Source organism: Microtus ochrogaster, chromosome 19 (assembly GCF_000317375.1).
Source record: "Microtus ochrogaster isolate Prairie Vole_2 chromosome 19, MicOch1.0, whole genome shotgun sequence".
Lineage (NCBI taxonomy): Eukaryota > Metazoa > Chordata > Mammalia > Rodentia > Cricetidae > Microtus > Microtus ochrogaster.
The window spans coordinates 40226140-40236563 of record NC_022021.1 but is presented as its reverse complement, the minus strand read 5'-3'; positions in this window follow the sequence as shown (position 1 = coordinate 40236563).

The following is a 10424-nucleotide window of genomic DNA, read 5'->3' as shown; positions in this document are numbered from 1 at the left end:
TTTGGAGCCTGTCCTGGAACTAGCTCTGTAGACCAGGCTGGTCTCGAACTCACAGAGATCCTCCTGCCTCTGCCTCTCGAGTGCTGGGATTAAAGGCGTGCGCCACCACCACCCGGCAACAGTGAACTAGATTAAAAGAAATTTAATATGTAACATATGTAAAATTCTCAAGCAATAATTCAAAACCAAAAAACATCTACTATGTATATAAAACATATATACTATAAAATTATAAAGACACCGTTGACTATAACTAAAACATTAATCTGATGGAGAAATTCAACTATGCATTTTTATTGAGTTTTTAAAATATTTTTAGTTCATTTGATTTTCATTGTGCTGAGAACGCACAGTGCTGTACTCTTCTTCACACTAACTGTCTCTTCTCAATAGAACTGTGAAGTTGAAGACAATGACAGAACAGATAACTTTGGATTATATGAGTCATCACTGAATTTATTCTGAATGTCTTTGTGGCGAAGTCAAGAGTGAAAAAGAAAGTCAAAACTAACATAAACATAACTTGGTTAGCAAGTCAATTGGAAAGAGACTGTGGTTTTGTTAATAGACTTCTAATGATTCATTATTATTAATGAAACTAAAGTATAATTTGGAAGTCTAGAGCTGCTAACATAATAAGGATATGTAAAACACCACCACTCATTTCAAGACTTGGTATGAGACAAGTGAATGAAATTGGGTCAAACCTTAGTAAGGCCTGTGGGAATTGTGAGGCTTTTTATGAGATGCGGAGGAGATGATGGGAAGGAAGGGAGAGGGAACCCCAGTCTCCCTGACGGGACAGCACACCTGGCCAGTCTCACAAATGAGGGTCCACATATCTTCTGCAAAAGGGCGTGAGAAGAAATTCCAGGTTTGCTCTTCCAACCTTGATACCTGCTGTGCCCGGAAGCCTATGGAAGGTGCAAAATCAGATAAGAAAGAGATGCTGCAAATTAACAGGATCAGAAATCAATGAGAGATCTTACGCCAGACGCCAAAGATTTTCTTTTTTATGATGGAGCATTTTAAACACGTGTCCTCAGTTATCTTGGAAAAATCTAAAAGAAGTGAACAAATTTCTGAATTCATCCAAAACCACCAAAGATAAACCTCAAAGAGATCAACTACTTAATAAAACTATAATAGATTGACTGACAGACAGACAGACAGACAGACAGACAGACAGATAGATAGATAAGATGGAATTAGAAATAAAACCTCTTCAGACTAAAATATCCTGCACTTGGATGGATTCACAGAAGAGTATATATGCAAAGGGTAGGACAGGGGAATGTGCAACTTTAATACAGTTAAATAAAACAAGTGTGAACTAACAACACTGATCTCATGCCTAGTTCTTCTGTTTACCTTGGAGTCCTCAAAAATTAACCAATGAAGCCATTTTTCAAGTCTCATAGCCAATCAAATAATAATAAATTAATTGTTAACATGGAAGGGGCTCAAAGACTTTTGCATTTGTGATAAAAGTAATAAACCTTACAGATGAGAGGATTCAACTGTTTTTAATGGTCTGAAAAGAAATCTGTCCCTTAATTGCGATGTGACTTTATAATGAACATGTAACATTCAGAGTGATTTTAATAATAGTTTGAGTACATAGTCCTATTCAAGAATGATGTTGGCATATTGAAACTTGTATTACCTATGGAAGGCTCTCTTTTCTGCTACCCATGGTAGTGTAGGAGGACCGCAAGCAGCTCAGTCAGAGGGCAGCGGGAGTGGAAAAGAAGGTTGAGTATATAGCGCTCAAGGAAGCTTTAGTAACAATGTCTATCAGCAAACGGTGACCAGAGTTGGCTGTCTTTGCCTCCTATTTACCTCCTTCTCCTGATGAAAAAAGACTAAGGTTCTAAGAATGATTTTAAAAAGAGCAAGAGCTAGAGAGAGAGAGAGAGAGAGAGAGAGAGAGAGAGAGAGAGAGAGAGAGAGAGAGAGAGAGAATAGCATGTGGACTAATAGAGGCCTCTCAAGTCTTTTCACCTGTGACATTCTTTTATAATTGACACAAGGTATATCAAATATGTACAAAATTGTACATTTAGTGAATTTATGAATGGGGATATCAATAAGGAATTCACTACAAGAAATTATTTGCTATATGTATTTGCCATATGGTAAAGATAAAACTATATTTGAGACCAATAAAATGTATGTGATTTTAAAGTTTCTATATGAAGAATGAAATTTAGTTTGAATATTTGATACTGTAGGATGTCGAGCACTGTCAATGCTTTTTTTAAGTTGGCTGATATTTTGATTTTATAATAAAGAATGCTGAGAGCACCACTCTACATAAGTAGGTAGTACAAAATGATAGAAGTACGCTTAGGGATATTAGAAATGATTGGAAATTCTGTACTACTCCTAAACAAAAATTTATTGAAGGACTCTTGGTGAAACCCAAGGCAACAATTCAAATAGCAATTATAAGAAACATTCTGACACAAGGCAATCTATTGATGTGTGATTTTCATATTTATTAACTGAGAGATAAAGGTAGGAAAATACTGGAAAATTTTGGTTTTTTGTAACTAAACCATTTTATTTCTACAACAGAACACTTTGAACATTAACCACACTATAATTGGTCTCACACAGTAATCAGGTATCTGAACCAAGGTGTCTCAGGCAACTTTCCTTGCTGTTACATGCCAAGAGGATAAGCTTAGTCTGCGTGCTGTATGTTCAGATCCAAAGTTTAAGGGACATTGCAGGAGGCAGAATAGGTACATGCTTCTCAAACACATAGATATACAATTGGTAACCTTTTTTTTTTTGACCACCATATTTTGTGTCGAGCCACAATCCACGGTTTGATAAACTAGTGATGATCGCTTTTAGAAAGGAAAGCCAGAGGGAACACAAAGCTTCTGCATGATCTCAACATAAAGTTTATTATCCTAAAATCTTAAAAAAATATAGGGATGCCAGAAAAGCTTATGTTTCAGCAAGCTACACCGTGAAATTGTTCTGTGCTGTATAAGCTTACTGAGAAGTGTATTCTGAGAGCAAGAACTGCCTTAAATCCTAGATTCTGGCATGTTGATTTCAAGTGTTCTGTTCTGGGTCACGATGGTCCCCCAATTAAGAGCCTTATAAACACCGTGATCTTAGGAAGAGCAAGAGAAAATAAAAACAAACTGCTCCCAAACAGAAGTTGCTCTTTTTTCCCTCCATGTTTGTAAGTGCACTTCTTGTGTATGCCTGGTGGTTGTAGTCAGAAGAGACCCTCAGATCCAGGAGTGGCCCGGTGGGTGCTGGCACCCAAATGGGAATATTCTGCAAGAGCAGCATCTGGGCCTTCTCTCCAGTCCTAAGATTACTATTTCTTTATCCCATTGGACAAATGTGCCTTTAGTAGGAACATGAAGCTGGAAACTCATCAGAGGAGAGGATGCTTACTGGATATTGGTCATTCCAGAAGGCCAGCATGACTGCTACAATGTGGTTTCCACAGACAATTTCTGAACACATATCTTGATATTACTTTCATTTGCTCGAATTTGTTGTAAGCATCTGATTTGATAATGTATTATAATTTATCTGGTGGTTTTATGTAGTTGTTACTTAGCATTTATCCTTTGTTTGCTAAATAATAAATCCATGTAACCGACACTTTTTTTTAAAATCTCACACATAAATATTTGCTACTGAGAAATGTCGACATAAATAAGCCTCTTTCCCCAGAAGCCATGTTTCACATGTTGGTCACTCCACATTTAACATGTGGAATGCTACTAAACACACTTCATGTCCTTAGGACACCAAGATGCTCTCATAGTTGTGTTCCTTTTATTATTATTATCCTTGTGACCACTCACACCCAATAGTAGTCTATTGTTAAAAGTATCTGTAGGAAGCATTATCTACCAATCTAAAATATCCCTAAAACTGGAAGTTCAAGTGTCAAAAATTTCTAGGCAAAACTCTATTAAATCAAAAAATTGTATGTTATTTTCCTTAACCAGAACTAGTTTGCATTTCCCCAAAAAACAAGTTGAGATGAGTTTCCTATGCCTGGAACTGGGGTTATTGTTAAATAGCCCATAGCTCTAGCTTTTGAAATCTTGAGAAGAATACACTTTATAAACAAAATAAATATGAAATTATACATTATACATACTTAGATATACAAAATAGTAATAAATATAATACAAAATAATACATATTTCAGAGTCTGATGAGGTTGGCCTTGGCTAGCCAGGTTTATAATCATAGGAGCTGATGATGGAGGAAGGTTGTTCCTTCTCTGTGGTCATGCAATGAAGAAACAGACACGCTCTTGTTTCCAATGTCTGCTTTGAGGTCACATTTTCTGCTACCTGCATTTCTTCAACTAATCCTCAGCTTCCTTCTGGTAACATCATCAACCCTTGTCATGTGAATATTCAGGACATTAATTTCCAAATCATAACACCAAGACATATACTGATAATTGTTCCCAGTATGCATGAAAAGGACCCAAAAATCTTATAAAATTTTATTCTGAAATAATTTTAGAGTAAAAAATAATTTGTACGTGCAGTAGGATCAAATCCCAGTGCCATTGTTCTTGAGTTCTCAGTAGTCCTCATTGTCTGCTATGTTCAGCGAGTCCGGTTTTATCCCATGCTTTTTCAGACCCAGGCCAGCTGGCCTTGGTGAGTTCCTGATAGAACATCCCCATTGTCTCAATGTGTGGGTGCACCCCTCACGGTCCTGAGTTCCTTGCTCGTGCTCTCTCTCCTTCTGCTCCTGATTTGGACCTTGAGATTTCAGTCCGGTGCTCCAAAGTGGGTCTCTGTCTCTGTCTCCTTTCATCTCCCGATGAAGGTTATTATCCAGGAGGATGCCTATATGTTTTTCTTTGGGTTCACCTTCTTATTTAGCTTCTCTAGGATCTGGCTTTGTGGGAGCCTAGGCAGTTTGGATGTTCACCTAACTAGACCTGGAAGGAGGTGAGTGGTCCTTGGACTTCCCACAGGGCAGGGAACCCTGATTGCTCTTTGGGCTGATGAGTGAGGGGGGACTTGATTGGGGGAAGGGAAGGGAAATGGGAGGCGGTGGCGGGGAGCAGGAAGAAATCTTAAATAAATAAATAAAAATAAAGTTAAAAATAATTTGTATCAGAGAGGTAAAAATTATTAGATTGGTAGAAAATACCACCTTAAAATGAATGACCAAGTGCTAATCTATTTTTAGCAATCACATAGATTTTGTCCTAAAGTGTGGTGATTCAACCCATGTAATTTTGTCTCTATTGTGATGGACACAGGAGAAACAAGGGTTAATATTCCCTGTTGCTAAGAAGTCTTGATCATTTTCTGGCTTTAAGATGTGTTCATCTCCACAGGGCAGCCACTAAGCCACAGAAGATCAATCTTACCATTCACAAGAGAAAAATAAAACTGCCCTTTTCCCCATTGATAGAACAGTCAAATGGACGCCTGAAGGTGTCTTATTATTTGAAAAAAATTAGCTTTGAGATTCTTTGAAAAAATGCATCAAAAGTAGAAATCTTCAAGTCTAAAATTACAGATATGCTTATCATTCAAACTACATTATTTTTATTTGTTTCTTTAGCTAGGAGAATGATAAAACATCAAAGGGGTAGTCTGTCAAACAATAGAGTGATTTGGCAAATCATAGCTTTCTTGATGTTAAAACTTATAGCTCTAACCTTCTAAAATTGGTTTCCCATTTTAGATAATTTATGTTCAATAATGTGACTTTTTTTTCAATCCTTGCTAGATCTGTAATAACTTGGGCCTACATTATACGATTTTTTTTAATACTTAAGACTCCTGCCATTTAGGAAAAGATAAAGAAAATGAAATCAATGTTGTAAATACATTTGACCACATATATACTTTAAAGAGAATTTACTTTTAATTTTTAAGTAATAAATTAAATACATCATGTTACACACATGCACACATAGACACAGAGAGAGAGAGAAAGTAAGAATAGTTATAATATAAATTAATTGAATCTATAAAAACAGTGCTTTTTGTATGTAGCCAATAGATTGCTTGTTTTGCTTGCCTTCTATTCAGTCATTCTCTGAAAATTAGACAGTAAATATTCACATTTTCCAATATAAAGTCTTTATTTAATTTTATTTTTAATCTAAATATAAGATCAATTTCCTCATCCTTCTTCCTTAAGACCCTCCCATGTTACCTTTGCCTTCCCTCAAATTCATGACCTCTTTTTTACTGTTTCATATTTATATATAGATAGTCATATATATTAATAAATGTATAAATACAGCATGCTGAGTCCATTTAGTGTTACTCACATGCATAAGATTTTAGGCTGAACTATTTGGTGTTGGATAGTAAGGTAGGAGGATCTTTTTCAGGAAAAACTAATTCTACCATGCTCAATAGTCATTAATTTCCTATAACCTTTCAAATATGGGTAGTAGCCCAGGAAATTTTTTCATCCGTGTTGGTATTTCAGGTACTGCTTTCATTGCTCGGGTGTTATTTAGGCAGCCATATTCCTAAGATTTCAGGGGTTCAGCATCATGATTATATAGAAGACATAGTCTTACTCCACTTTTCTGGTCTTCCAGCTCTTACGGTTATTCAACCCCTTTTTCCTCATATTAATTGAGTCTTGGGTATAAGGTTTATGTTTTAGAAGTGTCATTTGAGACTGAGAAACCTCTAGTCAATTGTTATTTAACTATTTTCTTAGAAGAAATTTTAAAGCAAAATGATTGTTAGATAATTTAATCTTTAAAATATCCCCACGGCAAACACTTTAATGAATAAGGTATTTGGCTAGAGTTAATCATGACAAACATGATGCATCATTTTTAGTAAATTTAAAATCTGAAATGTAAATTAAAGTTATAATACCATTATCTATGTGTCGGAACAGCTGAAATAAACAACTAGGACAATAGTAAATAACAGATCATAGAGAATTACATTTTTAGTATTGCTTCTGTGAATTACAAATGATGCCACTAATTTATACAATAGTTGGTCTGGGAGACAAACATATACCATTTGACTCAGCAGAAGAGAATATATAAATTATGGAGTGCTCACCTAATAAAATACTACCTCAAAGTCAAAGGATCAAATTATATAATTATATGTGTATATATACATGTATATGTATATAAATGTGCATATATATACACACACAATATCTTTTGTCAAGTGAAACAAGTGAATGTGTCCATATCTTATTATATATTCATATGGCATATTGAAGAAAATATATCTATAATAATGAAAAACATATGTATTTTTGCTATGTGTTGGGGAAAGAGAATGATTCCAAAAAAAATACACAAGTTATTGAAATACTGTTTAGAGTCTTTTGTGCTCTATAAAAGAATAGATCAATGGATAGTATATAGAAGGGATGGCCTACTGAAGCAAGTCCTATGCATACTATCAGGTTCCTTAGATACAAGATTATTTCATGACTCCTGCTTAGGGCATGCAGCAGAATTAATATACATTAAAAAATAAAATAATCTTATTTTATAATCCGCTACTTTTAAGCACCTCTGACTTATTATGAAAATGAGTTTCTTTATTGGAAGAAGTCACAAAACTTCTCCATTTTCTCACTAGTTTCTATCTATCTATCTATCTATCTATCTATCTATCTATCTATCTATCTATCTATCTATCTACCTACCTACCTACCTACCTACCTACCTACCTACCTACCTACCTACCTACCTACCTACCTACCTATCTATCTATCTATCTATCTATCTATCTATCTATCTATCTATCTATCTATCTTTTGATCTATCATCTACCTACCTATTTATTATCTATAAGCTATCATCTATATAATATTTAATCTACCTCCTCATATATAGTGTCATCCTGTGCGCATTACATAAGATTTTAATAAATATCTTCAAATGTTACCGTACTATTTTAGTATTAAACACTCTATGAAATGTTACTAAAATTTTGGGGAATTATATGTTTTTCATGAGACTATAAAGTGGTACAACACTTACAGAAACCTTTATGGTTGCTTAAAATCTAAAATTAAAGTATACATAACACGCATTACATATATTTATTTATATATATTTACATCTACTATGATTATTCAGTATTTGTTTCAAAGAAAATTAAGAATGGAAACAGAACAAATATAAGTAAACCTAATGCATAACCATGGGAGAGCCAGTTTGCATATCTGAGACCACAGAAGAATTCTTTTTTTTTTTTTTTTTTTTTTTTTTGGTTTTTCGAGACAGGGTTTCTCAGTGGCTTTGGAGCCTGTCCTGGCACTAGCTCTGTAGACCAGGCTGGTCTCGAACTCACAGAGATCCGCCTGCCTCTGCCTCCCGAGTGCTGGGATTAAAGGCGTGCGCCACCATCGCCCGGCCACAGAAGAATTCTTAAGACTGAACTTTACTTTGTAACATCCTTAGCTTTATCTATAAATGAATTGCAAGCAAAAGCTACAAAATCAAGTAGGCCTAGTTTCTTACAAGCATTAGTAATCTCCATGTTCTCTGAATATACAGATATACAGTTATATACACATTATTGCAAACCATAACTTTCTGTTTTGAATATATTTTACTTATTTATTAGAATTTCATAATATATAATGTTTTTGATAATATCTGCCCCCAGATTAATACATTCATTCTACTTCTATCCTAAACACTCCTCCATTTTTATTTCCCTCTCAACCTCATGTCCTTTTTTTGGGGAGTCATTGAGCCTACTTAATGTTTTCTTCCTCTCCATTTTATTCACCATAGATTTTTCTCATATAATATATCCTGATTATGGTTTTCCATCCATCTATTAATTATACTATGGCATACAAACTATTTTTATATTTGTAGAAGTACTACAGTGATTTAAACCAGCAAAACAATATGCAAAAGTGGTTTTTTCACCTTGATGTTAGAGTAATTATTTTATCATCAAAATAAACAGTAGTCAAAACCCAGTAAAAACAGCAATCTCCCGCAAAAAAAGAAAAAGAGCTCCAATCGAAAGATAAATAAATACGCAGAAAAAAAGGATGTCTTTTAAAGAATTCAATCACGTGTAAAAAAATAAAAAATATAACGAAACAGACAAATATCCACTAAAGATTAATAATAGTATCACCAGGTGAGATTTGAGAGTCTTTGAGGAGAGTGGGGCCTAGTAAATAACTTTGTATCTACCACCTACAATTAGGTAACAAAAAATTTACTATTCCTTTAAGTCACCCAGACCTATAACAATTTTTATGAAGGGCTAAAAATTAATATAAATTATGTGATTTTTAAAATCTAAGTAAAATAACTTAATCTTCTATACTAAATAATCTACATTCTCCAAGACACGAAAAGAAAAAGCAGGTGCATCTATGACATCTAACTTAAGTTCATGCTACTCCAATCATTTGAAGACAGTTTGGTGGCAAAAATATATGTGCACAAAGTAGAATGCCTTTGGCTCTACCTGAAAATTACTGATCCCTCAAATGCAAATTATATTAATGGAGGATGAAATGCAGAATGATGCACTGTATATTCTATATTGACAAATACAATTATTAAGGAGCCTAATATAACACAGAGACAGATGATAAATTACAATCTCCTTTTCCTTGAAAGGGCACCTACTGCTTCTGGCTTTTGGATATAGCTGAATATTAGTTTTGAAATGTTTTTACTTCAATTATCTCTCAAGGACACATTCTGCATAGATAGGGAAATTCCTGTCTAAAATCATGTGCTTTAAAGTAACTATATCTATGTAACCAAGATGTTCATTACTGTTGATGTGTGATTACAGCTTAATCAATTACAGCAAATTCTTATGAGTTAAGTTCATGTTTGTTTGTGTAAAAGTCCATGCACACACACATAAACTGAGCTGAACCTACTCATTATTTTGATTTAACAAGAGAGTCAAATAAATTCACTGTTGTTTCTTAACACTTACACTAATTATTATTTACTTTAATCCATTAGCAGATATTTTGTTGAGAAGGGTCTTTTGGTCATTTGTTATTTTACTTTTTATTATTTTTAAACACTATGTTCTATTTCAACTATAGTTTAATTAACTTCACTTTGTCCAAGAGCAGCTGGAAACTGGAGGCATTCATAATGAATTAGTCTATTGTTCCTAGGGTTAGACTCTAATTTAAAGGCATTAAAAAAGATTTCCTCATTCAAAGAAACGTCATTGGCCCCAAACCCACATAATATTCCAATCTGTGATATCTTCAGAGTCTTATTCCTTATTTTATTAAAAAATGTGTTTTCACATTTATGTAGTGAAGAAAATAGTTCTTAACTGAAAACTGTAACGCACTGTAGGGTAAAAAACTCTAAATGTTTAGGAATTAGAAGTGTAATTAAATCTTTAATTTCATAAGAAGTATTTAAAGGACAGAAAAGGGGAAAGAAA